Below are 25175 nucleotides of genomic sequence, written 5' to 3'. Positions count from 1 at the left end.
TCACCCGGTTTTATTCTCTGTGAAAACATACGAGTTATGTCAATACCAAGCAACTGCTATGCTATTTCAAAACAAATTTAAGAATCAATCATGATTCTAGACTTACAAGTAGGCCACACTAGATAAGAATGCTAGATTTCCTGCCGTGAAGGATATTAGCAAAACCTTTGAAGTGCAGAGGCGCAAGTTTAGCAAAAATCGTAGCCAATATGCAAAAGCAGAGTTCCACAACTAGAAATTGAGTTGAATGCTTATCTGATTTTCTTTTTTATGGTATTTTCCAGCTTACATTTTTATTGAATAAATCTCTGGCATTCGTTTAAGCAGATACCATATAATCATAAACACACACTAGAGGAACAGCACCTCATATTCTACCCCGGTAGCCTGAAACCCAATGCCATGAACTTTGAATTGTCCAATTTTGGTAGACTTTCTCTTCATCCCTTATGTCCCTATTTCTCTCTCCTCCTATCTAGCCTGGTCCTCTATCACTTTCGCCCAAATTTCTCCCAAATCCCTGTTACTGTTTCTTTATCCTATTCCTCCCACTCCCACCTTCTTCATTCTTCATCCCACTAGCAAATTTGGAATGTTGTGTGAAACCAACAAGATCACGTAGTGGTACAAGTAATTGCAGATGTTGGAAACTGTAGCAAAAAAGGGAGAGCTGCAGGAGGAATTGAAGAGGTTAGACAACATCTATAGATGGAAATGGACAGTCAACATTTCAGGTCAAGACGTGTAGGAACTGCAGATGCTGGTTTAAACCGAAGATAGACACAAAATGCTGGAGTAACTCCGCGGGACAGGCAGCATCTCTGGAGAGAAGGAACGGGTGACATTTCAGGTCAAGACCCTTCTTCAGACTGGGTCTAAAGAAAAGTCTCGACCTGAAACGTCACTCATTTCTTCTTTTAAGTCAAGACCCTACATTAAGACTGAGACCCCACAGGATTCCCTTTCTTCTTCTCTGCTGACCACTCCCCTCCCTGTTGTTCCCATTTACCAGCACCCCTCCTTATGCAGTTCCACTCTTCACATTCCTTTCCTATCAAAGTCCAGAAACTGCAGCTTTTCTTTCTCTGCTTATGATCACTTAGGATTATTTAGAACCTTGAACTTCTGGAAGGGAGGTGATAAAGGGGCATGCGGTACATCCCACTGCACAAGAACGTGGGTATTGGGAAAAACAGAGGAGTAGACCAGACCAGTGCTGGTAGAATGACCTCATTGGAATGCTACAAGGGGAGGCGACCGCAAGCTGTGTCTAGCACTGGTATCATGTTGGAGATATCACAATTCTTTAGGAGCCTGAAACATTTGGATTTAGCAATGTTATAAATAAAAGAGGGAGCCTGAAGAAAATTCCTTAGATATTGGGACACATCATCCAAAGGGCGTCAAAAAAAATTCACAAGACTGTCAGTGTTTATATTCTTATGGGAAAACAGGCTAATGGCCATCATTGATACATGTTAGTGCATGTGGACTGCTAAATTATGCTTGGCATAATATTGTGACTAAGTTGTGAACACAAAAACTACAGCCACAAATGTTCTCAAATATTTAAAACTAGGTTTTTATTTGTTTTGTAAACTCCAACCATTTCAAATAGGTTTTATGGAACTGATTAGATGGAGGTTATCATGTAGAGATTATCTCACTCTCCTTCACACAAAATTCAAATAATTGTGTCACAAGAGAAAACTTGCAAAATAATTTGTCTAATCATGCTCTCAAAAGCACAAAACAAAAACTTAATGTACTAAAAACTACCTCAAGTAGTCTGCGGATTATGCTTTGCAAAGGTAGTCAGCAACAGTCCTTTGCAACGTCCCAATGAAATTGGCTGCCCTCCATACAACCAAAAAATGAACACCAAACATTTTGATTTGAAATCTAGTTTTGAAGGTGAACTATGCAATTCTGCTTGAACATACTGCACGAGCATTACTGGCAAAGCTTTGTTTATTTTTAAAAGAAAATTTAATGAATGGAGATATAGCTGCAGATCGTACGATATAGTGAGATTAATGTTAATTTAGTTCTATGAGAGATGTCACAATTTGTGAAAGGCTTGGACAGAGTGCATGTGGAGAGGACGTGCAGCGTAGGTTCGCTAGGTTGATTCCCGGAATGGCGGGACTGTCGTATGTTGAAAGGCTGGAGCAATTAGGCTTGTATACACTGGAATTTAGAAGGATGAGGGGGGATCTTATTCAAACGTATAAGATAATTAAGGGATTGGACACATGTTCCCAATGTTGGGGGAGTCCAGAACAAGGGGCCACAGTTTAAGAATAAGGGGTAGGCCATTTAGAACGGAGATGAGGAAGAACTTTTTCAGTCAGAGTGGTGAAGGTGTGGAATTCTCTGCCTCAGAAGGCAGTGGAGGCCAGTTCGTTGGATGCTTTCAAGAGAGAGCTGGATAGAACTCTTAAGGATAGCGGAGTGAGGGGGTATGGGGAGAAGGCAGGAACGGGGTACTGATTGAGAGTGATCAGCCATGATCGCATTGAATGGCGGTGCTGGCTCGAAGGGCTGAATGGCCTACTCCTGCACCTATTGTCTATTGTCTATTGACGCTTCCACTAGTAGGAGAGTCTAGTACCAGAGGTCATAGTCTCAGAATTAAAGGATGTTCCTTTAGGAAAGTGATGAGGAATTTCTTTAGCCAGAGGGGATGAATCTGTGGAATTCTTTGCCACAGAAAGCTGTGGAGGCCAAATCAATGGATATTTTTAATGCAGAGATAGATTCTTGATTAGTACGGGGCTTAAATTTTTTTTTAATAGATTTTTTAGATACAGCGCGGAAACAGGCCCTTCGGCCCACCTAGTCCGCGCCGCCCAGCGATCCCCGCACACTAACCTACACACACTAGGGACAATTTTTTATTATTTTTACATTTTACCCAGTCAATTAACCTACATAACTGTACGTCTTTGGAGTGTGGGAGGAAACCGAAGATCTCGGAGAAAACCCATGCAGGTCACGGGGAGAACGTACAAACTCCGTGCAGACAGCGCCCGTAGTCAGGATCGAACCCGGGTCTCCGGCGCTGCATTCGCTGTAAGGCAGCAACTCTACCGCTGCGCCACCATGACCGCCCTTATCAGGGGTAATTGGGAGAAGGCAAGATAATGGGGTTGGGGGGGACAGATAGATCAGCCATGATTGAACGGCAGACCAGATTTGATGGGCTGAATAGTCTAATTCTGCCTCTATCACTTATGACCTTATGGATAATAGTTACACATGCCTGCATAAACACAATAGTTCTAGCAAATTCCAGAATATTTTGCTTCTCTCCTTTTTCTGAAAGAACAAAATATAACACAAGATTTAAACATGCCAATAGATAGCATATCGAATGGGCGAAGGACTGGAATTACATTTAGAACATACCTGATTTAACAGTTCCCATTATAGGGGAGCTCATTGGTAGTAATCATCTACATCTCTCTTATAGACAATAGGTGCAGGAATAGGCCATTCGGCCGTTCGAGTCAGCACCACCATTCAATGTGATCATGGCTGATCATTCTCAATCAGTACCCCGTTCCTGCCTTCTCCCCATACCCCCTGACTCCGCTATCCTTAAGAGCTCTATCTAGCTCTCTCTTGAAAGCATCCAGAGAATTGGTCTCCACTGCCTTTTGAGGCAGAGAATTCCACAGATTTACAACTCTCTGACTGAAAAAGTTTTTCCTCGTCTCCGTTCTAAATGGCCTACCCCTTATTCTTAAACTGTGGTCCCTGGTTCTGGACTCAACATACGACAGTCCTGCCATTCCGGGAATTAACCTAGTGATCCTACGCTGCACTCCCTCAATAGCAAGAATGTCCTTCCTCAAATTTGGAGACCAAAACTGCATACTCCAGGTGCGGTCTCACTAGGGCCCTGTACAACTGCAGAAGGATCTCTTTGCTCCTATACTCAACTCCTCTTGTCATAAAGGCCAAAATGCCATTAGCTTTCTTCACTGCCTGCTGTACCTGCATGCTAACTTTAAGTGACTGTTGAACAAGGACACCCAGATCTCTTGGTACTTCCCCATTTCCTAACTTGACACCATTCAGATAATAATCTGCCTTCCTGTTCTTACCACCAAAGTGGATAACCTCACATTTATCCATATTAAACTGCATCTGCCATGCATCTGCCCACTCACACAACCTGTCCAAGTCACCCTGCATCCTCATAGCATCCTCCTCACAGTTCACACTGCCACCCATCTTTGTGTCATCCGCAAATTTGCTAATCTTAATTTGAATCCCTTCATCTGAGTCATTAATGTATATTGTAAATAGCTGCAGTCCCAGCACCGAGCCTTGCGGTACCCCACTAGTCACTGCCTGCCATTCTGAAAGGGACCCGTTAATCCCTACTCTTTGTTTCCTGTCTGCCAACCAATTTTCTATCCATGTCAGTACCCAACCCCTAATACCATGTGCTCTAATTTTGCCCACTAATCTCCTATGTGGGACCTTATCAAAGGCTTTCTGAAAGTCCAGGTACACTATATCCACTGGCTCTCCCTTGTCCATGTTCTTAGTTAATTGCTGGGATATGGAATAAAGGTGTAGGTTTAACAGATACTTAATACAGATCAAAAATTAATCTCTCATGGTTCACGCCAAGTACAAACATTTTGTGCAGCTCATACTAAAGAACTGACAAAATACTTTATTTGAAACTTTCCTTAATTAGTGTAATAAGGCGTGTAGATCTCACATCATTAACAAGAGAGCTAACGAAAAGAATTTTAAAAATATTTTTATGGTTTATTTTGGGGTGATTTTTTTCTTCTTATGTTCATTATGTTATAGGCCAGTCACAAAACATTCTGCTAGTTAATGCCCTGATTACTCCCAAAGAATATGATCAATGTTCAGACACAACTTTCCTCATCTACCATGCTGAACTATGCCACAGTACCACTAAGACCAACTTGAATCAGGAAACAACTAAAGTTAGGTAGACAAAAAATGCTTGAGTAACTCAGCGGGACAGGCAGCATCTCTGGAGATGCTGCCTGTCCCGCTGAGTTACAGCTTTTTGTGTCTATCTTCGGTTTAAACCCAGCATCTGCAATTCCCTCTTACATAACAACTAAAGTTAGTTTTGATTCAGCTGCGTTCACTCCATGACTGTGCAACTTTCCAACGTTCATGAACTCTATAAAATACTTTATAAAATACATTCATACAGCACATCAGCAGAAAGCAAATTAGTGTGTTTCAAAACCAAATAAATTGCGGTAAACCACTGCAGTGTTGGTGTGAAACCCACAGCTGTTGATTTTGTCAAGCTTTTCATGTAAAGGAGATGGAATCATGCTTTGAGTGTGGCTAGCCACAATGTTGAAGCTGAAGTATCGAAGAAACCTAAATTTTCTATATTGCAACAGCGATTAGATTTTAAAATATACTTCACTGCCTATGATAATGTATTGAACATTCAGAGGTCATAAATAAATTCAGGTCCATTATCTGATTAAAGGTCTCGAACCAAAACATCACCCATTCCTTCTCTCTGGAGATGCTGCCTGTCCCGCTGAGTTACTTCAGCTTTTTGTGTCTATCTGATGAAGTCAGCTGCACTTGACAATTATTACTGGCCTCAGGTAAAAATCACTATCCTGTGCAGTTTCATAAAAATGCAAGGTAGACACAAAATGCTGGAGTAACTCAGCGGGTCAGGCAGCATCTCAGGAGAGAAGGAATGGACGATGTTTCAGGTCGAGACCCTTCTTCAGACTGATATCAGGGGAGGAGGCGGGACAAAGATAGGATGTAGTCGGAAACAGGAAGACTAGTAGGAGAACTGGGAAGGGGGAGGGGATAGAGAGGGGAAGCAGGGACTACCTGAAGTGGGAGAAGTCAATGTTCATACCGCTGGGGGGTGTAAACTGCGAAATAGCTGCTGTTCCTCCAATTTGTACTGGCCCTTATTCTGACAATAGAGGAGGCCCAGGACACAAAGATCAGATTGGGAATGGGAGTTGAAGTGCTGAGCCACTGGGAGATCAGGTTGGTTGAGATGGACTGAGCGGAGGTGTTCAGCGAAACGATCGCCGAGCCTGCTCTTGGTCTCGCCAATGTAGAGAAGTTGACATCTGGAACATCCTATCTTTGTCCCGCTCCCTCCCCTGACATCAGTCTGAAGAAGGGTCTAGACCCGAAACATCACCCATTCCTTCTCTCCTGAGATGCTGCCTGACCTGCTGAGTTACTCCAGCATTTTGTGTCTTCCTTCGATTTAAACTAGCATCTGCAGTTTTTTTTCCTATTCATGAAAATGCACCTGGATTAATAAATCTAGAAAAGAAATGCTGTAACATCAGCTGAACATACTATTGTTTGCCAACCAACAATGGACAGCCCATGGAAGGCAAATAATCCTCCATATAGTCTCCAACAGACAAATTTTATACAAACCACAAACTTTACACCAAAGAATTTGATACTGCACTTTAGTAGCACTTTACTGTTCTCCCATCACAATTCCCTGCCCTATTCCAATTCCTTTTTAGATATGCACATTTGCCATTTAGCTTGTAACATTGGGGATATAGCACCTTAGAACCAGAACAGAGCAGAGAAGAAATCACATTAGTGGTTCATTCAATCTTATAAATTTTCCATAAATTTGTTTGGACATTTCAAGCCAGGTCTTAGTAAGCAACAGCTCTCATAAAATGTCTTTTAATGTGATCACTTAATCAGAAATTGGAAAACTAATGCCCAGGAACCAACTGCCGACATTGAAGATAGAAACAAAGTGTTGGAGTAATTCAGTGAGTCAGGCAGCATCTCTGGCGAAAAGGAATAACAGACATTGCAAACAATAGAATTCCACAGCTTAGTTCACAATATAAGCTCTATCTATAAATAAAGATTTCACAGAATCAACATCAGAAATTGATGCACAAAATACAAATTGAAAGACCAATGTAAGCAAGCACTTGAAGGACGCTCGGAGTACGATATGATACAACTTTATGTATCCCAGAAGGGAAATTAATTTGCCAACAGTCATAAAAAGCACTGTAATCTAGAGTGCAGCTGCACTTGAATTTTATCTGGGAACAGTGACTTTCAATTAACATATTAAAGAATTAACAGAAATAATTATGTTAAAACTCATTTTCACTACCTTGCCAGCATTTTGCTCCTCAAAAAAAGTTTATACAGCATTTTCTGTGTCTATTAGAACTATTTGTACATCATTTTGAAATCTTTCGGATGCTTCTCCAAACTGTTACACATCAATGTATTGACCTCTTCTGCACAAGATAAAGTGACAGATTTAGTTTAGAGATACAGCGCGGAAACAGGCCCTTCGGCCCACTGAGTCCTCACCGACCAGCAATCCCCACACATTAACACAAGCCTTCACACACTAGGGACAATTTATACCAAGTATACAAACCCAAGCCAATTAACCTATAAATCCGTACATCTTTGGAGTGTGGGAGGAATGTGAAGATCTCGGGGAAAGCTGACAGTCATGGGGAGAATGTACAAACTCCTTACAGACAGCACACGTAGTCAGAATCGAACGCAGGTCTCTGGCGCTGCAAGCACTGTAAGGCAGCAACTCTACCGCTGCGCCACCGTGCTGACTGATGCTGCTGTAAGTTAATGTACCTGCACCTCACCACACCTGGACATATAATAAACTCGAATCGACTTGACATCTAGATGAAATTCAGATGAAATGAAAAAATGTGCAGCTTGACAATAATACAAATGTAAAACTAATTTTAGTGACAATGCAGTACTAGAGCACAAGGCATATCTGATACTTCAGGAAACTGCATAAACAGAGAAATAGAAGTGATAGTCATAAATGTAGCATCAGAATTATACATGTGGGCCACACAAAAATCATCCAGATTACATAAAGACCAAGCAGAATATGATTGGAGATTTTAGGACCAAAGGGGATTTAATTAAATAGATCTTAAAAGGAGGCAATATCATTATCCATTAGGCCTACTGGACATTAATAAGTCACTTTGGAAGTAAGAATAGAAAGGCAGATTATTATCTGAATGGTGTCAAGTTAGGAAGAGGGGATGTTCAACGAGATCTGGGTGTCCTAGTGCATCAGTCACTGAAAGGAAGCATGCAGGTACAGCAGGCAGTGAAGAAAGCCAATGGAATGTTGGCCTTCATAACAAGAGGAGTTGAGTATAGGAGCAAAGAGGTCCTTCTACAGTTGTACCGGGCCCTGGTGAGACCGCACCTGGAGTACTGTGTGCAGTTTTGGTCTCCAAATTTGAGGAAGGATATTCTTGCTATTGAGGGCGTGCAGCGTAGGTTCACTAGGTTAATTCCCGGAATGGCGGGACTGTCGTATGTTGAAAGGCTGGAGCAATTAGGCTTGTATACACTGGAATTTAGAAGGATGAGGGGGGATCTTATTGAAACATATAAGATAATTAGGGGATTGGACACAGTAGAGGCAGGAAACATGTTCCCAATGTTGGGGGAGTCCAGAACAAGGGGCCACAGTTTAAGAATAAGGGGTAGGCCATTTAGAACGGAGATGAGGAAGAACTTTTTCAGTCAGAGAGTGGTGAAGGTGTGGAATTCTCTGCCTCAAAAGGCAGTGGAGGCCAGTTCGTTGGATGCTTTCAAGAGAGAGCTGGATAGAGCTCTTAGGGATAGCGGAGTGAGGGGGTATGGGGAGAAGACAGGAACGGGGTACTGATTGAGAGTGATCAGCCATGATCGCATTGAATGGCGGTGCTGGCTCGAAGGGCTAAATGGCCTACTCCTGCACCTATTGTCTATTGTCTATTGTCACAGAAACAAGAAACTGGAAACTACTCCTTCAAAGGCTCAGCAGTTTTACACATCTGTAGATGAATTATACATAATGATTAAGGATGCCTTAATTGATCTTAAATCATGAGCTAGGAAGAGAGTGGAACCAGTAAAAAATACATGGCATCCAAAATTATATGGTATTTAAACTTTCATACAATCACCATAATGCTTTATTCCAGTGACAACATAGCAGTGGTGTTGTAAAATGTAGACAAGAAACTGCAAATGCTAGTTTACCAACAAGACACACAGTGCAAGTAACTCAGCAGATCAGGCAGCATCTCTTCCCCTCATCTTTACAACCAGCCTGAAGAAGTATCCCAACCCAAATGGCGCCTATCCATTCTCCAGAGTATATATATTCAGGAAGTTGATCATAATAGCTTCTAAGCATATTTTGTGGGGAATGGGATAACATATAATCTCAATTTGAGAGGTTGAACATACCACTACTTCATTTTTAAAGAAATAATCCTTACTCTATTTAAGAATAGGCAGGAAGTAAAACAAAAATAAACAAAACATTGTTTAATATATGAGGGCGCATTTTCACGGCTACAATATGCAACTAACATTGCTTAAAAGCTATCAGTTATCAGAAACAATCTGCAGGTATATAAGGGATACTTGAATGTGGTAACTGTAGCAGAGTTCTAACGAGGACCAGTTGGCAAATGAAATTAAAGTAATTCCATGGGCAAATAGTACACCTAGGGAAGTGATGTGACCATCTTAATAAATATTCAAGTTTAAAATTGAACCTGTCCCCGTTCAAGGCCATATGAAACTGAATCATAGCTCTGGCTATATACAAACTGTGGCTTCAAGCAATTAATCCTTAGTCTCCTTTTTTTATAATGATCTGTTAGGTGTATCATTCCAAGTCCCTCCCTTAGTGACCAGCAATTCTGTCTCTCAAACCCTCCCCTATCAGGGTGTGAGGAGTCAAAACAAATTCTTGAACTGTTATTCATAGTTGCTTCTGATTAGACTAAAGTAATACTGTACAAAATTGTCCATGGAGAAAAGAAACTAGGAATATTTTTTTAATCCAAGCTCAAATAACATGCATGCTTAAGACTGTTAAATACTAAGTGGATCCATATCATTGGATTTTACTCTGCTGAGCCATTTTAGTACAAGATTGGAAAATCACAAACATTAAAATAAATCCAATATGTAGAGTTCTGACTAGATCCAAAAGATTGTGCAACTACTCTGGGATATAATCACCAAGGTGTGGAATAGAAGTTTAAGAGGAGATTTAATTAGAAATGAGGAGTTGAAAGGCTAAAACTATGCTGTTGCCTGGTTGGAAGAGCCAAAACGACCGGGTATAAAATAAATGTTCGCATCCTCTTGCATCTCCATTAACTTGGGAATGCAACCTTCAATTGTATTTTTAAATTCATTGTTTCCTGGACCAACTCATATTTTGGATCCATTAACTCCTGGTCAGAATTTATATTCATCATGCAAAATCAATCCAGAGCAATGAAACCAATATCTTGCAGCTGGGAAACAGATAACCTGGTTGGAATATATTGGCATAATCTCTAAGGTTCTCTATCATTCTTCTTACATCTTGGTTGGATCTAAAACTGTCAATATCTGCTCAGTTTGCACCCAACTTTTCCAATTGATATCAGTGGAACCATAAACATTTTCTATTGGTGACACAAATCATACGTGCAAATAGCACTAAGTTACTCAAGCATACCACAGCACTGAAAAAAGAATCAATATTAATTTTAGGACATAATTTTAGTGGATATTGCAATTGCAAAATATAGACTCAGAGCTACACTGAAATACTACCAAGATTGGTCCCAAATCTCAATTCCATATGTAAAACTCCAGTCAAATGATACAGGGTAAAATTTCTGTTCTCCAAACTACTAAACTGCCAAATGTGGACATGATCCTTTATTTTGAAAGTATTATAGACATAATAACTTGCATTCACAAGTCAACTGTTCACAATTCTTAGCTTAGTGGCTAACTACCAAAATTCATCAACATACTTAAACTGCTGAGAAAGCTACAGAAGTTGATCCTCTTGATCTCAGGTGGGACTCCCTTCATACAGAAATCCAGTTACAAGGATGCTGAGAATGTAGATCCTCCTGAGCAAAATGATCCCCTTTGCTCTATCTATTCTACGAGCTTGAGTTGATTGTAATCATGTATGGTTTTTGTCTGGTCTGTTTGAAGAGCATGCAAAATAAAGCTTTTCATTGTACCTCAATATCTAAACCTTATTAAGACTAATGTTTGTACTCGGGTAGTAACATAATGCAAACAGGGCTACATGGACCATGAACTGGGAGAATACCAGTCCTCAACGATGAGGCCAATGCTAGCTCCAGGAGCATGGGCGATCCAGCCAATAAAATGGCCAAAAGAAAATCTAAATCGAAAGGATGCTATCTGGTCCACCAGAGGTGATGGCTAAGTACACAATTAAATACTTATTTTAAAATATAGCGAAGGCTCTGCATCCAGCACCCAATGAACTCCGGGATCCATTGGTCTCCAGGTGAAAATACTTTTCCTAATGCTCCCCGATTTTTTATACTCATCTACGGAAAACAGATTCTTCCTGCTAAATCTATCCATGTCTGATAATTAAGAACGCCTTAATTAAATCTTCCCTCAGTAGATACAAGGAACTACAAGTGCTGGAATCTTTAGCAAAAAAACACAAAGTGCTGGTGTAACTGAAGGCCCAACAGCATCGCTGGAGATTATGGATCGATGACATTTCAGGTCAGGACCCTTCTTAAAGTCTGAAGGATCCCCACGTGAAACGGACACACGTTTTGGGTCGGTATCCTTCTGGGTCGCAGACCAAAACGGCTTCAATCCATTCCCTTCAAGGAAACTGCCTGACACACTTAGTTATTCCAGCACTTTGTTTCTCACTCAAGATTCTAGCTTCTGCATTCTCGTGTCTCCATATAATCCAAGGTCCCTTTACGCCTCCCACTACTTTGAAATTAATTTCTACCAAATTGCTAAATCGCTTCTCAGCTTGTGAATCTTACCTTTTTCTACCTTAATACCCTCCCATTATTTCTGTTATCCTCTTTGTAGCATCTTATTAAACATATTCTTTCACATCTTTGCATGAAATTCTATTTGCCATTCCTCCGCCCAATCGACAAAATCTTTGATCTCAATCCACTAAATCTATGGTTTACACAATCTAGAATGTTGTTGGATCATCTGCAACAAAAATGCCTCCTACATTCAAGTCAGTTCAGTTTTAGTTTATTGTCACATGTACCGAGATACAGTGAAAAGCTTTTGTTGCACGCTATCCAGCCAGCAGAAAGACAATGCATAATTACAATCAAGCCATTTACAGTGTATAGATACATGATAAGGGAATAACGTTTAGTGTGAGGTAAAGTCCGATCAAAGATAGTCCAAGGGTCTCCAATGAGGTAGATAGTAACTCAGGCCTGTTCTCTGGTTATGGTAGGATGATTTAGTTGCCCGATTCAGAATCATCCTGGTAGGATGATTCAGTTGCCATGTCCAAATCATGAATGTATATTGTGTAGGAAGGAACTGCAGATGCTGGTTTAAACCAAAGATAGGACATAAAAAGCTGGAGTAACTCAGCGGGACAGGCAGCAACTCTGGTGACGTTTCGGGTCGAGACGCTTCTTCAGACTCTATATATATTATTTATATAGAATATATATTAACAGCAAGAAATTATGTACTGAGCCTTGTGGAACCTAAACAGTAACAGACACCCACTCACAAAACAAACATGCAAAGATTACCCTCTGCATCTTGCCACCGAGCTAATTTGGGAACCAATTTATTGCTCCCCACTGGATAGCATGCATCTTTCCTTTAGTGACTACCCCGTCATTTGGGACCTTGTCAAATACCTTGCCATAATTAATGTAGATGACACTAAATGTATTGCCCACATTGATCCCCCTTGTCACCTCCTCATAAAAATCAAATCAATCAGATATTCCCTTAATTATTCCAGGCAAAGTAACAGGCTAAACAAAGGTTTATACAGACCCTTAGAATCGATCAAAACTTGCTCACCAATGACATTAAATGGGTTGATCTGTAAGTATGTGTAGGGAGGAACTGCAGATGCTGGTTTAAAACAAAGACAGACACAAAGAGCTGGAGTAACTCAGTGGGTCAGTCAGCATCTCTGGAGAAAAGGAATAGGTGATGTTTCGGGTCAAAACCCTTCTTCAGTCTGAAGTTTTTTGCTTCCGGACTTTTCAAACCACATTTGCAGGCTTCTAATCCTCTGGCACCATTCCTGTAAACAGGGATGTCCGAGAAATGATGGTCAGAGTTCGTGCAATTTCCTTCCTTACGCTCTGCAAGTCTGGAATAGATTTCATCCAGGCTTAACAGTTTATCCACTTTTAAAAGTGGATCCCTTAATCCCCTTAATAATTTTTCTTCTCACTTTCTCACTCTTAATTGCAAGATTTTTCTGTAAGGACAACTTCAAGATATTCATGAAGAACTGTATCCACATTCTCTCCACATATGTCTCACTTTCTATCATTAACCTTTTTCACTTCATTTATAATATCCATTGATTTTTCTTACAGTATTTATTTGCACTCTTTGCACTCCTAATTTTCCATTTAATTTTACTCCTATGGTTTCTGCATTCTTCTTGGATTTTGAAGTATTATTTTCTTGGCATCTTATATAAGCATTTCATTTTTGCCTTATCCTACTCTCTGTGGACCTAGTCAGTCATCCAGGGGGCTCATGATTAGGCAGCCCTGCCAAAATGTATTCTGAACCTCTTGGATCTTTTTCTTCAATGCCTCCCATTGCTCCGAAATGAATTTGCCACCATGTAGCTGGCTCCATTCCAGTTTTGCTAAAATCACTTCTCAACCTAGTAAAAATTGTCTCGCTTTCAAAAATTTTAATATTTTATCTGTCTTTTTTCTTAACTATGCTAACGCTAACTGAATGATCTCTATCAAAATCTTGTCATAGAGTAGGCCGTTCGGCGCTTCGAACCAGCCATTCAATATGATCATGGCTGATCATCCAAAATCAGTAACCCATTCCAGTTTTTCCCCCATATCCCTTGATTCCCTTAGCCCTAGGAGCTAAATCTAACTCTCTCTTGAAAACATCCAGTGAATTGGCCTCCACTGCCTTCTGTGGCAGAGAATTCCACAGATTCACAACTCTCTGGGTGAAAAAGTCAATAGACAATAGGTGCAGGAGTAGGCCATTCAGCCCTTCGAGCCAGCACCGCCATTCAATGCGATCATGGCTGATCACTCTCAATCAGTACCCCGTTCCTGCCTTCTCCCATACCCCCTCACTCCGCTATCCTTAAGAGCTCTATCCAGCTCTCTCTTGAAAGCATCCAACGAACTGGCCTCCACTGCCTTCTGAGGCAGAGAATTCCACACCTTCACCACTCTCTGACTGAAAAAGTTCTTCCTCATCTCCGTTCTAAATGGCCTACCCCTTATTCTTAAACTGTGGCCCCTTGTTCTGGACTCCCCCAACATTGGGAACATGTTTCCTGCCTCTAATGTGTCCAATCCCCTAATTATCTTATGTTTCAATAAGATCCCCCCTCATCCTTCTAAATTCCAGTGTATACAAGCCTAATTGCTCCAGCCTTTCAACATACGACAGTCCCGCCATTCCGGGAATTAACCTAGTGAACCTACGCTGCACGCCCTCAATAGCAAGAATATCCTTCCTCAAATTTGGAGACCAAAACTGCACACAGTACTCCAGGTGCGGTCTCACCAGGGCCCGGTACAACTGTAGAAGGATCTCTTTGCTCCTATACTCAACTCCTCTTGTTATGAAGGCCAGCATTCCATTGGCTTTCTTCACTGCTTGCTGTACCTGCATGCTTCCTTTCAGTGACAGATGCACTAGGACACCCAGATCTCGTTGAACATCCCCTCTTCCTAACTTGACACCATTCAGATAATAATCTGCCTTTCTATTCATTCTTCCAAAGTGAATAACCTCACACTTATCTACATTAAACTGCATCTGCCATGTATCCGCCCACTCACACAACCTGTCCAAGTCACCCTGCAGCCTTATTGCATCTTCCTCACAATTCACACTACCCCCCAGCTTAGTATCATCTGCAAATTTGCTAATGGTACTTTTAATCCCTTCATCTAAGTCATTAATGTATATCGTAAATAGCTGGGGTCCCAGCACCGAACCTTGCGGTACCCCACTGGTCACTGCCTGCCATTCCTCCGCAAGGGACCCATTTATCCCCACTCTTTGCTTTCTGTCTGTCAACCAATTTTCTATCCATGTCAGTACCCTACCCTCATCTCTTTCCTCTTCTCAGTCCTAAATGCCCTACCCCTTATACTTAAACAGTGACCCCTGGTTCTGGACTCCCCCAACATTGGGAACATTTTTCTTGCATCTACCCTGTCCAATCCTCTAAGAATTTTATATGTTTCTATAAGATCCCCTCTCATCTTCTAAATTCCAGCGAATACAAGCCCAGTCGACCCATTCTTTCATCATACGTCATTCCCGCCATCCCGGGAATTAACCTGGCGAACCTATGCTGCACTCCCTCAATAGCAAGAATGTCCTTCTTCAAATTAAGAGGCCAAAACTGCGCACAATACTCCAGGTGTGATCTCACCAGGGCCCTGTACAACTGCAGTAGGACCTCCTTGCTCCTAAACTCAAATCCTCTCGCAATGAAGGCCAACATGCCATTGGCTCATTGGTTTTCTTCACTGCCTGCTTTACCTGCATGCTTACTTTCAGTGACTGATGTACAAGCACACCCAGGTCTCATTGCACCTCCCCTTCTCCTAATCTGACACCATTCAGATAATGATCTGCCTTCCTGTTCTTGCCACCAAAGTGGATAACCTCACATTTATCCACATTATACTGCATCCGTCATGCTTCTGCTCATTCGCCCAACATATTCCAAGTCATCCTGCAGCCTTATAGTTTCCTCCTCGCAGCTCACACTGCCACCCAGCTTTGTGTCATCTGCAAACTTAGAGATGTGTCCCAGTGAGATTGCCCATTGTTCCTTACATTAATCATAATGCTCCTTATCGCATCATTCCTGTGATAGTTTCTTGAACCAATATTGTTTACCACTCCCATTCTTTGTTTCTTCTATTGCAAAAAAGTAACCAAGAATGTTAAACTGCCATTCCTATCCCTCTTTGAGGCAAGTTTCTCTCGTAACAATATTATACTTCCACATGTTGATCAGTGACTTCAGCTCACCTACCTTGTGCATCGTTTCTTACATTTAGATATATGCCATCAAGTACAAGCTGACTCTTGTGAAGATTTTCAAAACTTCCACTAATATTCTACCTTCCATTGGTAGACCTGTTTTATCTCTTTTTGAATTTTTGCTCATTGTTCCATTCCCCAGCCAAACTAATGTGCAGTGTGCCTGCGAGGATATTGGGCTTGATCTTGATGAAGTACAACCTCACTGTCCTATATTCAATGGCCTGTGTACAAGTCTGGCATAGATCAACTGAGTTTTAAAATATTAATCATTAGGGCATGAGTTTCAATCTACGCCTCCATGATAATTTGCTATTACTACCTTAAGATTCTAAATTAGACAAGTGAAAGGTAGTCTTTTTCCCCCAGCTCATGGATGGCATTGTGCATGTTTAAATAAGAAAGCATATTATAATCCAACTAAAAGTAAAGAAAACTCCTCTTAACCTTTTGACTTGGCTTGTACAAGCAAATCCCATCAATTTGGATGCTGGCTAAATGCCTAAATTTTAACTGCTAGTAGTCAGCAAATTTAGATGAGAACAAATCTCTTAATTTTCAAAATGAAGCTATTCTCAGAATGTTACAAAAAAGAGTAAAATGTTTTTTTAAATACCCAAAGTCTCACTTAGGAATAACCAGAAGTTTTGGTGGAAAAGGGTTGGGCTCCTTGAAGCAATATCCTTGAGAACAAATTAACAAAGACACCATTTCATGCACATCATTAACGAAATGAGCATCTGGAACCTGTAATTTAATTAAAACTATTTGCCGAGCTCTCTCGTAATATAGCTGAGCTAGTAAGGTAACAAACACACAAACCACACAAACCAGGAGATCTAAGATTCAATTTGCTTATATTGAGGTAGCTAATCTCATTTTGAGCGAACATATTTTGGCAGACCAGATTGCAAAATGAGGGAAAATAATCAGCTTCCTACTCGATTACATTTCAGCCACACTTGCTAGAAAAAGCATCAGTGAGTATTCGTTGGACAAATCCTGGTCTGGTTCTTCTCCAGCCTCCAAACACTCCCTTCAGTTCTATGAAGGAGTGGCTGTGGGAAAGGGTCACAAGAGATCCTGTAGAATAGTTTCCCCAAGAAGACTGTCAAAGCCATTCGACAGAATGCCTCGCCATCAACAAGCACAGAGACTTCTGTTAGATGGCAGTGAATGTAACCCTCCTCGTCAGATCTACCCTACAAGGTCAGAGTCTCACTTCCAATGCACATTGCCCTTGAGATGGCTGCAATGTGGATGACATGATTGTCCACCTTTTTGTGGTCTGCATGTTTGCCAAGGTGGTCTGAAGAATAATTCCAGCTACCCTTGTCAAGCTTCATCAGGAGCAACTGCATAATAAAGGATGCCCTGATCGACAGGCTGTTTCCTGGACGCACATCAACTGTTGCTGCAAGCAAAAGATGCACTTTGAAAAAGTTTTTACTTTAAAACTTGTTGATCTTTCAATGTAATGAGGAGTCCGCAGGTGAAGATTGCTGACTGGCACATTCCAGGCTGCAGGACACTAAGGGATGCATTGAAGCTCGATACAGCAAACTTAAAGGCTTTGTGGGGAAGATTTGTAAATTGAGGTGCTGCCGCCACGAGATACTGATGCTGGGTCCTGTTTAACAGCCTCTCAAACATTTGATAATAGGCGACACAAGTGCCTTTGGTGCTTTGTAAATAGAACCCACTGGTTAGATGCCATAATCAATACATTGATTCATTACAGTATGAATGTAAAGAAAGATATATACTAATTATATTGTCATTTCTGCATGTATTTTTATGAATTAAAAAATATATAAAATGAAGCTTCCTCAAAATCTTCTTTTCGGTACAACCACTATATAGGCTTCGTGGGGATGGTCTAGGATCCTGTCACCACTGGAAATTGAGGGGCTGGGCTATAATAAACAGCCTTTCAAACATTCCATAGGTGCATCGAGAAAACAGGAATGACTTTGAACTGATCGCACAATAAATGCCGAGAAAGGTTTGTCGAGTGCATTTACAGTATATTATGAATAAAGTATATTTTTGACATTAAAAATCTCTACTCTCAGTCTTAGAATTCTAAACCCAATTATGATTGGGCATCTATGTACAACAGACATTAAATAATTGCTTTTAACAAAATAAAATATGAGGACACTTCAACAGAAGGTAAATTTGATACCAAATTACAGGGTTAGGTGTCTGAAGACGGGTCCTGACCTGAAACCACCCACCCTTTTTCTCCAGAGATGCTGCCTGACCCACTGAGTTACTCCAGCACTTTGCGCCTACAGACCGGGTTAGGTGAGCAGAAATTTGGTCAACAAGGAAAGTTTTAAAGGACACCATAAAGGGGGAGAAAACAATAGCTGTAAGTTTAGGTTGGAAACTTAAGGGCTCGGTGCCCAAGTACCTAAAGGATTAAACACCAATGATGGTCCAATGAAAAAAATCAGGGTTAAGGTAGAAATAACAGAGATGGATAACTGAATTGATGGTGGTTTTCAAAACAAGATTACAATTTTTTAATTATCATATTGTTGGAAACCAATGCCGATTAGTGGGTGTAGAAAGTGACAACAATGCATGAAGACAAATGACCAATCAGTAATTCTCTGGGTTTTTTTAAATAGAAAAAATTATTTCAAAGAAAAATTCCACAAACGTTTTAAAATATAAAAACCCAGTAGACAACTATCACTGGGTTGCTCAGTTAATCAAATCCTGCTTCATTTTCCATTTCCACACCTCATGAAGTAACCTCAAACACTTAATGATTTTAGACATGGTATATTGTTTACATTATTGTAATTGCTGAAATTACACTGATCAACAACTCAAATTTTCAACATAATGTTTCAAGACTCATCACAAATGAGAGCAACACTGGTTGAAAAAACTTTTCTGGTCACTTGGAAACTCAAATTAAGATCAAGGAAGGAGATAAATGAAAAACACCATTTCACTTTTCACATTTGGATTTAATTTGGATTTCTTAAAAACAGCCTGCCGAGGATGCGGTATTGTGATGTTGAGAAAATACTTTCACTGACAAACTTAAACCACCTCTGACCATAGAGCAAGCAGCAGAGGCACCAAAGTAGGTTGCGTACAGACAACCAAACAGTCTTTCCAAGGGTTAGGAAAGTTAAACAGCTAGGACCTTGGTTCTAAAGCCACCGTGCAGGTACAATAGTTAAGACAAGATCTTTTATATTTTCCAGAAAAGACCATCTGTGTTTTATGTATCAGGGATTATCAGGTTAATTATTTTACCAATGAAAAATCTGAATGATTGTAAATACAAATATAATTATCTTTCTCTGTTCCTCAGTCCTTTAAGTTTTTGACTATCAACCATATTCTGTACAAAATAATCCAGGGAATTTTACAGAATATTTAAGCCTCTAATCTATTGTTTAAAATAAAATGTTGAAGAAATAAGTGCAGTTGGTTTAAAGTTCTCTTTAAGGCTCTCTAAATAGCCAGTTGGTTAAAAGCAAAAGCCATGGTGGTACAATTCCAAAAGTCTGTACATTAAATTGAGCAGCCAACATATCTCACAAAATATTAATGAAAGATGGGCTAATTGAAAGAATAAGCAAAAAAAATAAAACATCAAATCCATTTAGAAGAGTACTTAAAATCATACTAAAGTTGTACCTCAAAATTTCCCCAGGAATTTTACAAACTCTAATGTAAAAGTTTGCCAGCAACTGGTTCTCAGGCCTGACTCAATGACACTGAGACAACTGCCAATGAGCCTGTAAACTGAACAGGCTGAGCCAAGCTGTTTACTGTCTTAACAAAAATCAACAGTTCAGTGCATAGGAAAATAATATCAGAGAGTAACCGATCCCCCATCAAAATGAAAAATCACACCCTGGGATTATGTTATCATTTGCACATTAAGAATTATTCAACCCAGTGAAAGGATTCAATTCTCCCATAACCATGATACATCACAATTAAGAACAGGAGCGAAAATGTTTGCAATTAAATCTCTGCAGAATTCACACTTACTTGTTGATGTAAAATCACAACCTAATTTATCTAATACTATCTCATACTACCAAAACAACAGTAGTAAGGGAAAAGATTGTCCATAGAGCACTCTCTCTCATCTGAAGTAGCAAAAAGATACCATTAATTCAATTGACAGTGGGCAAATCATGTTTGACATGTATTGCAGAAAGATGATGCTCAAAACACAATTCCATTTAATACAAACTATTTCACACTATACAACACTGTAGATCATCTCAATCTGGTTTTTCACACCACCACAAATGATTGTACTTCACCTCGCAACGCAACACCTCAATTTTCAGACATCCTAAATTACACAGAGCAAAATATAGGATTGTATTACATGGTGTTTTTACCTGTGCAAAAAGGCAGCGTGGATATTTTAGTAACGATCTCCAAGTGTATGCACTGAATTATTCACAATCAAAGGAATTTGTTTTAAAACCATACATTCATGCATATGCAAAAACTGATTATTTTTTTTTAAATCCACCATTTCAAGTCTTAAAATCATGCAGAGTAAACAAAATGTCTCGAATATGTTCCCCTACTCCTGTGTAGTACATTGAGATGAGCAGTAATTCAAATAATTGTGACTGCCCATGCCTTGTTGCCCCAGTGTTACTCATTGCCCAGTCTATCCCAGGCCTGCGATACCCGCTTCACCACCAGGCCCGGGATGTTGCCTCCATTCCAGGCCACAGCGAGGAGTCTGCTCCCCTTACGTGGGCCTCTGTCTATTTTCGGCTTCGGTATCGATAATTGGTTGGGGCCGAGATTGAGATGAGCTTGCTCGAGCTCTGCTCGCTACCCCATTCCCTTCTCCACTCTCCACCCACCCTCCCTCCCTCCACTCCCACCCTCACCCACCCCCCTGGCGGCTGCCTGCCTGCCCCCCTCACAGGCTCGAGTGGGGCGCCGCGCCACAGGCTAGCCCTCCCGGACTCCTCACCCTGTGCCACTCGCTGGCCCTGAGAGAGGCCCCGCCGCTGCCAGAGCTGGGGGTGTTGGCCACTGGCAGTCAGTGTCCCCCTCTGTGTGTGTGTGTCCCGCTCGCACGGCCGTCCCCAGGCCCGGTCCCACTCCCGCTCCGTCTCAGCTCCAGGCTCGGCCTACACCCGGAACTACTTCCAGCGCCGGGCCTCGCCGCCCAGTGTAGCGCTCCGCCCGGTCGCAGCACCGCGCAGACACCTCCGAATCCCGCAAAGAAGAGCCAGGGGAGCCCTGCTGTTACTCCCATTCGCCCAGTGCATGGTTCACGTCCCGCTTACCGCAAAAGCCGATTAGAGAGGTCAGACTGGCAGTTTTGTCTGTGAATAAATGAAGCTTTGGCTTCCCAGTATTTGACTTTTCCATTGATCTTTCCTTATTTTGGTTTACCAGTGCTGCCTCCCTCGCAAGACGACACATGGCAACACGTAAGAAAGACACACAGTGCTGGATTAACACATTGGGTCAAGCAGCATCTTTGTAGAAAAGTAATAGGCGACGTTTCAGGTCGAGACCCTTTGTGACCCGCTGAGTTATTCCAGCATTTTGCGTCTATCATCGGTGTAAACCAGCTTCTGCAGTTGAAAAGAAGGCTGGGGTTAGACCCGAATCGTCACCCATTCCCCTTCACTCCAGAGATGCTGCCTGTCCCGCTGAGTTACTCCAGCATTTTGCGTCTATCTTCGGTTTAAACCAGCATCTGCAGTTCCTTCCTACACACCTTTCAGTTTATTATTGTTTTAACAGTGGCTAATGTTCTTTTAAAATAGCATTGTAGTCCCCATGCACAAAATTACTTACATAACATTTTATTTTGATCGTATAAATATTTCCTTTTGCATTGATCATCGTGTTTACATTACTCTATAACCGTGTCTCTGGTTCAGTGATACTCCGTTGCCGTAAAATGCATGAGGCTTTGTGTGAAAAATACGGAATAAACACATCTAACATATACAAATACCCTGCAATTTAATATATATTAAATAGTAGATCTTCAGTATTTTGATGTCTACACCCATACAATGTTGGGAATGACAGGAGTGGGGAGCAGTTTAACAGGTGTACAAAAGAAATATTTGTGCAATTGATAGGATTCAGAAAGAAGTTACTAAAGACGTGCTCAAGGAGAGAATTACAGTTTATTTTTTTTAAATAAATATACCGATAAACAAAGATTTCCATACCTGCTGCAGGTTGATGAAGTCCTTTAGCCAGAATCCTTTCTATTGGTTCCCTCATTATTAAGAATCTTTTCAATTGCTGGAAGGGAGATGAAGGTTACAAGCATCCATTCCTAAGCACGTTAGATGAATGCCCACTCTTGCTGTCAATCCGAGAATTTTGCATATCTCTGCAGTTCCAGAATTTGTGATTCCGTGTCGATGTAGCCTCATGTTGCCACAATGTTGTATCGTTACGCACAGGATGCTTGCAAAGAATCATGCATGTGTTTTCAGACATTACAGCATTACTACCTAACTGAACCCTTTAAAACACCGTGTTATCTAAAGAAAGATTCCTGTATATAAGAAAAAATATTGCCACTGCACACCAATCAGTATAGATTACAAACTTATCATTCATGTGCAGATTTACATGAAGGATAATATTAAACATAAATATTACCCTTTCATTTAAAATGTTGATTTTTTTTACCCAGTATAGGTTCAAAACCAGCATTAAACTTCATTTTATTGAAAAAATAAGATTGCAGCTAACAATTCTTCCATGTTATTTGTAGGAAGTGTTATTAGTTGGAAGGAACTGCAGATGCTGGAAGCCTGAAGAAGGGTCTCAACCCGAAACGTTACCCATTCCTTCTCTCCAGAGATGCTGCCTGTCCTGCAAAGTTACTCCAGTATTTTGTGTCTATCTACTAAAAATGTTATTACTTTATTTTCCATTTTTCCATAGTTGATGGTTTTGGCTCCTATTTGTTAATTGGACTGTTTTATTTTGTTTTCTTCTCTTTTACTCATATGTAACCATATAAAAATAATAGTTAATCTAATTTTTGTGCATGATGATTTAAGGTTATAAGGTCATAAGTAATAGGAGCAGAATTAGGTAATTTGGCCCATCAAGTCTTCTCCACCATTCAATCATGGCTGATCTATCTCTCCCTCCAAACCCCATTCTCCTACCTTTTCCCCTTAACCCCTGACACGCGTACTAATCAAGACTCTATCTGTGTAATTTGTGAATTCTGGTCAGCTGGAAGACACATGGACTAGAATAAAAACTTAACATCTATATTTTATTACCTCTATTCTTTTATCCCTGTGCACTGCATGAATATGTACCAAAGAGCTTCATGGACCACGAAGCTTACATCCAAGGTGTCATGGATTTACAAATCTTAGACTCCTGGTACCTAGGAAACATGGTGTTTGATCAATAATTTGGCACTATCTGTCAAAAGTTCTAAAAGCAAACTTTTCCAAACCTCCACTCATGTACAATGACAAAATATCAATTCTTTGATCCTACAGGGCTAGATTAAGCTGTAGTTTTAGGGCCATATATTAAAGGGATTTTGATTTACTAAACCATAAGGAGGAATTGAAACTGAAGTGTGAACTGTCAGCCCTCAGAGCAGCTGGTATCCATTCACTATTCATATCCCAACAGGCCAATCACACAACTCAATGAATAATGAATAATCAAACAATTTGAGTACTTACTATCAGATTGATCATGGGAATAGCTGGCATCAAAGAACCTTAACTGTATGAATTGATATCCAGTAAATCTATGCTTCCTGTCATTTCAGCATTGGTTCTGTCGAACAGACATGCATTTCAATGTTAAATAGATGGTTGGAATTTGGCAGTGATCTGGTTATTATTGGCTAATAAAATCTCCAAAAGACAGATGGAATTTGTTTTTAATACATTTAAAGGAAAAATATTTTGGCGGTGATTTTAGATTATTGATTGAGAAACATGTAATCAAAGCACATCACATCAGTTATTAATTCTCCAATCTTCTGATATAGCCACAAGGATTTGAAAGTAGCCTTTAGGAGCTTGGTTGGTTGGTTCTTGGTCTTCCAAAATATTCCAAATGGAATTTAAACTGGAGATGATGACATGGGAGTTGGAACGATGACCCACAACTAGGGGTTGTATGATATTGAAGGCACTGGACTAATCTCATTGTAAATTCCAGATGATTTTTCCAACACTAAATTGAATCCTGCTGTAGAATGTGGTGATGTCACCATTCCTGTGAAACAATTCAATGTTGTTTCTTTATCAACAAACAAAGCTTGAGTAATCTGATAATTTCCCATTGGTCTCCCAAACTGGGATAAAAACTGAAAAGTAATGGAGAGTATGAAAATTATGAAAATGAATAAAATATGCTGGAATAATAAAGCAGGTGTGTGGTTGATACCTGTAGGAATGCTACAGGTTAATATTTTGACGTGGACTGCATTCCAAATATATTTATTACTGTGAATAAAGGACTGTTGAAATATGACTTTTTTTTTCAAATGTTGACAAGTAATCAGGATATTTCCACCATTTGGACCATTTTTGCTGTAGAAGGAGAAGTTGGGAAAAGGCTAAATGATGTTAGTTGAATGTTTGCATCAATATGGAAGCCTATCCTGCCTGGTCAAACCGCATGTCAAAAACCTCGGCGTGTTATTTGACTCTGCATTAAAATTTGACAAGCAAGTCAACGCTGTGGTAAAAGCCAGCTTCTTCCAACTTCGTACCATAGCTAAAATCAAACCTTTCCTCCAATTCGACGACACTGAAAAAATCATTCACGCTTTCATTTCCTCCCGCCTAGACTACTGCAATTCCCTATACACTGGGATCAGCCAATCTTCCCTGTCCCGCCTGCAACTGGTCCAAAACGCCGCAGCGAGACTCCTGACGGGTACCCGTAAAAGGGACCACATCACGCCGATTCTGGCCTCTCTCCACTGGCTCCCTGTACGGTACAGAATCAACTTCAAGCTCCTCCTATTCACATATAAAGCCCTAAATGGACATTCC

General features: G+C 40.5%; 1 protein-coding gene across 12 annotated transcripts in view; it reads right to left on the bottom strand.

Moving 5' to 3' along the window:
• foxj3 (forkhead box J3) overlaps window positions 1-22539 on the bottom strand; it is an 84974-nt gene extending 62435 nt beyond the window's left edge. For 4 of the 12 annotated variants that reach the window (XM_078425645.1, XM_078425646.1, XM_078425647.1 and 1 more), the window contains exon 1: window positions 21122-21328. The gene's annotated coding sequence lies outside the window, so the exon portion shown is untranslated. Of the gene's footprint in view, window positions 1-20525; window positions 20578-21121; window positions 21331-21440; window positions 21556-22346 lie in introns of those variants that run through there. The other 8 variants (XM_078425641.1, XM_078425642.1, XM_078425644.1 and 5 more) reach the window with 5 other exon arrangements.
• Between the last annotated feature and the right edge of the window lie 2636 nt (window positions 22540-25175).

The sequence above is a fragment of the Rhinoraja longicauda genome, chromosome 30 (assembly GCF_053455715.1).
Source record: "Rhinoraja longicauda isolate Sanriku21f chromosome 30, sRhiLon1.1, whole genome shotgun sequence".
In the NCBI taxonomy this organism is placed as follows: Eukaryota; Metazoa; Chordata; class Chondrichthyes; order Rajiformes; family Arhynchobatidae; genus Rhinoraja; species Rhinoraja longicauda.
Note: the sequence above shows the minus strand (reverse complement) of the source record. Positions and strands in the feature narration are given on the sequence as shown.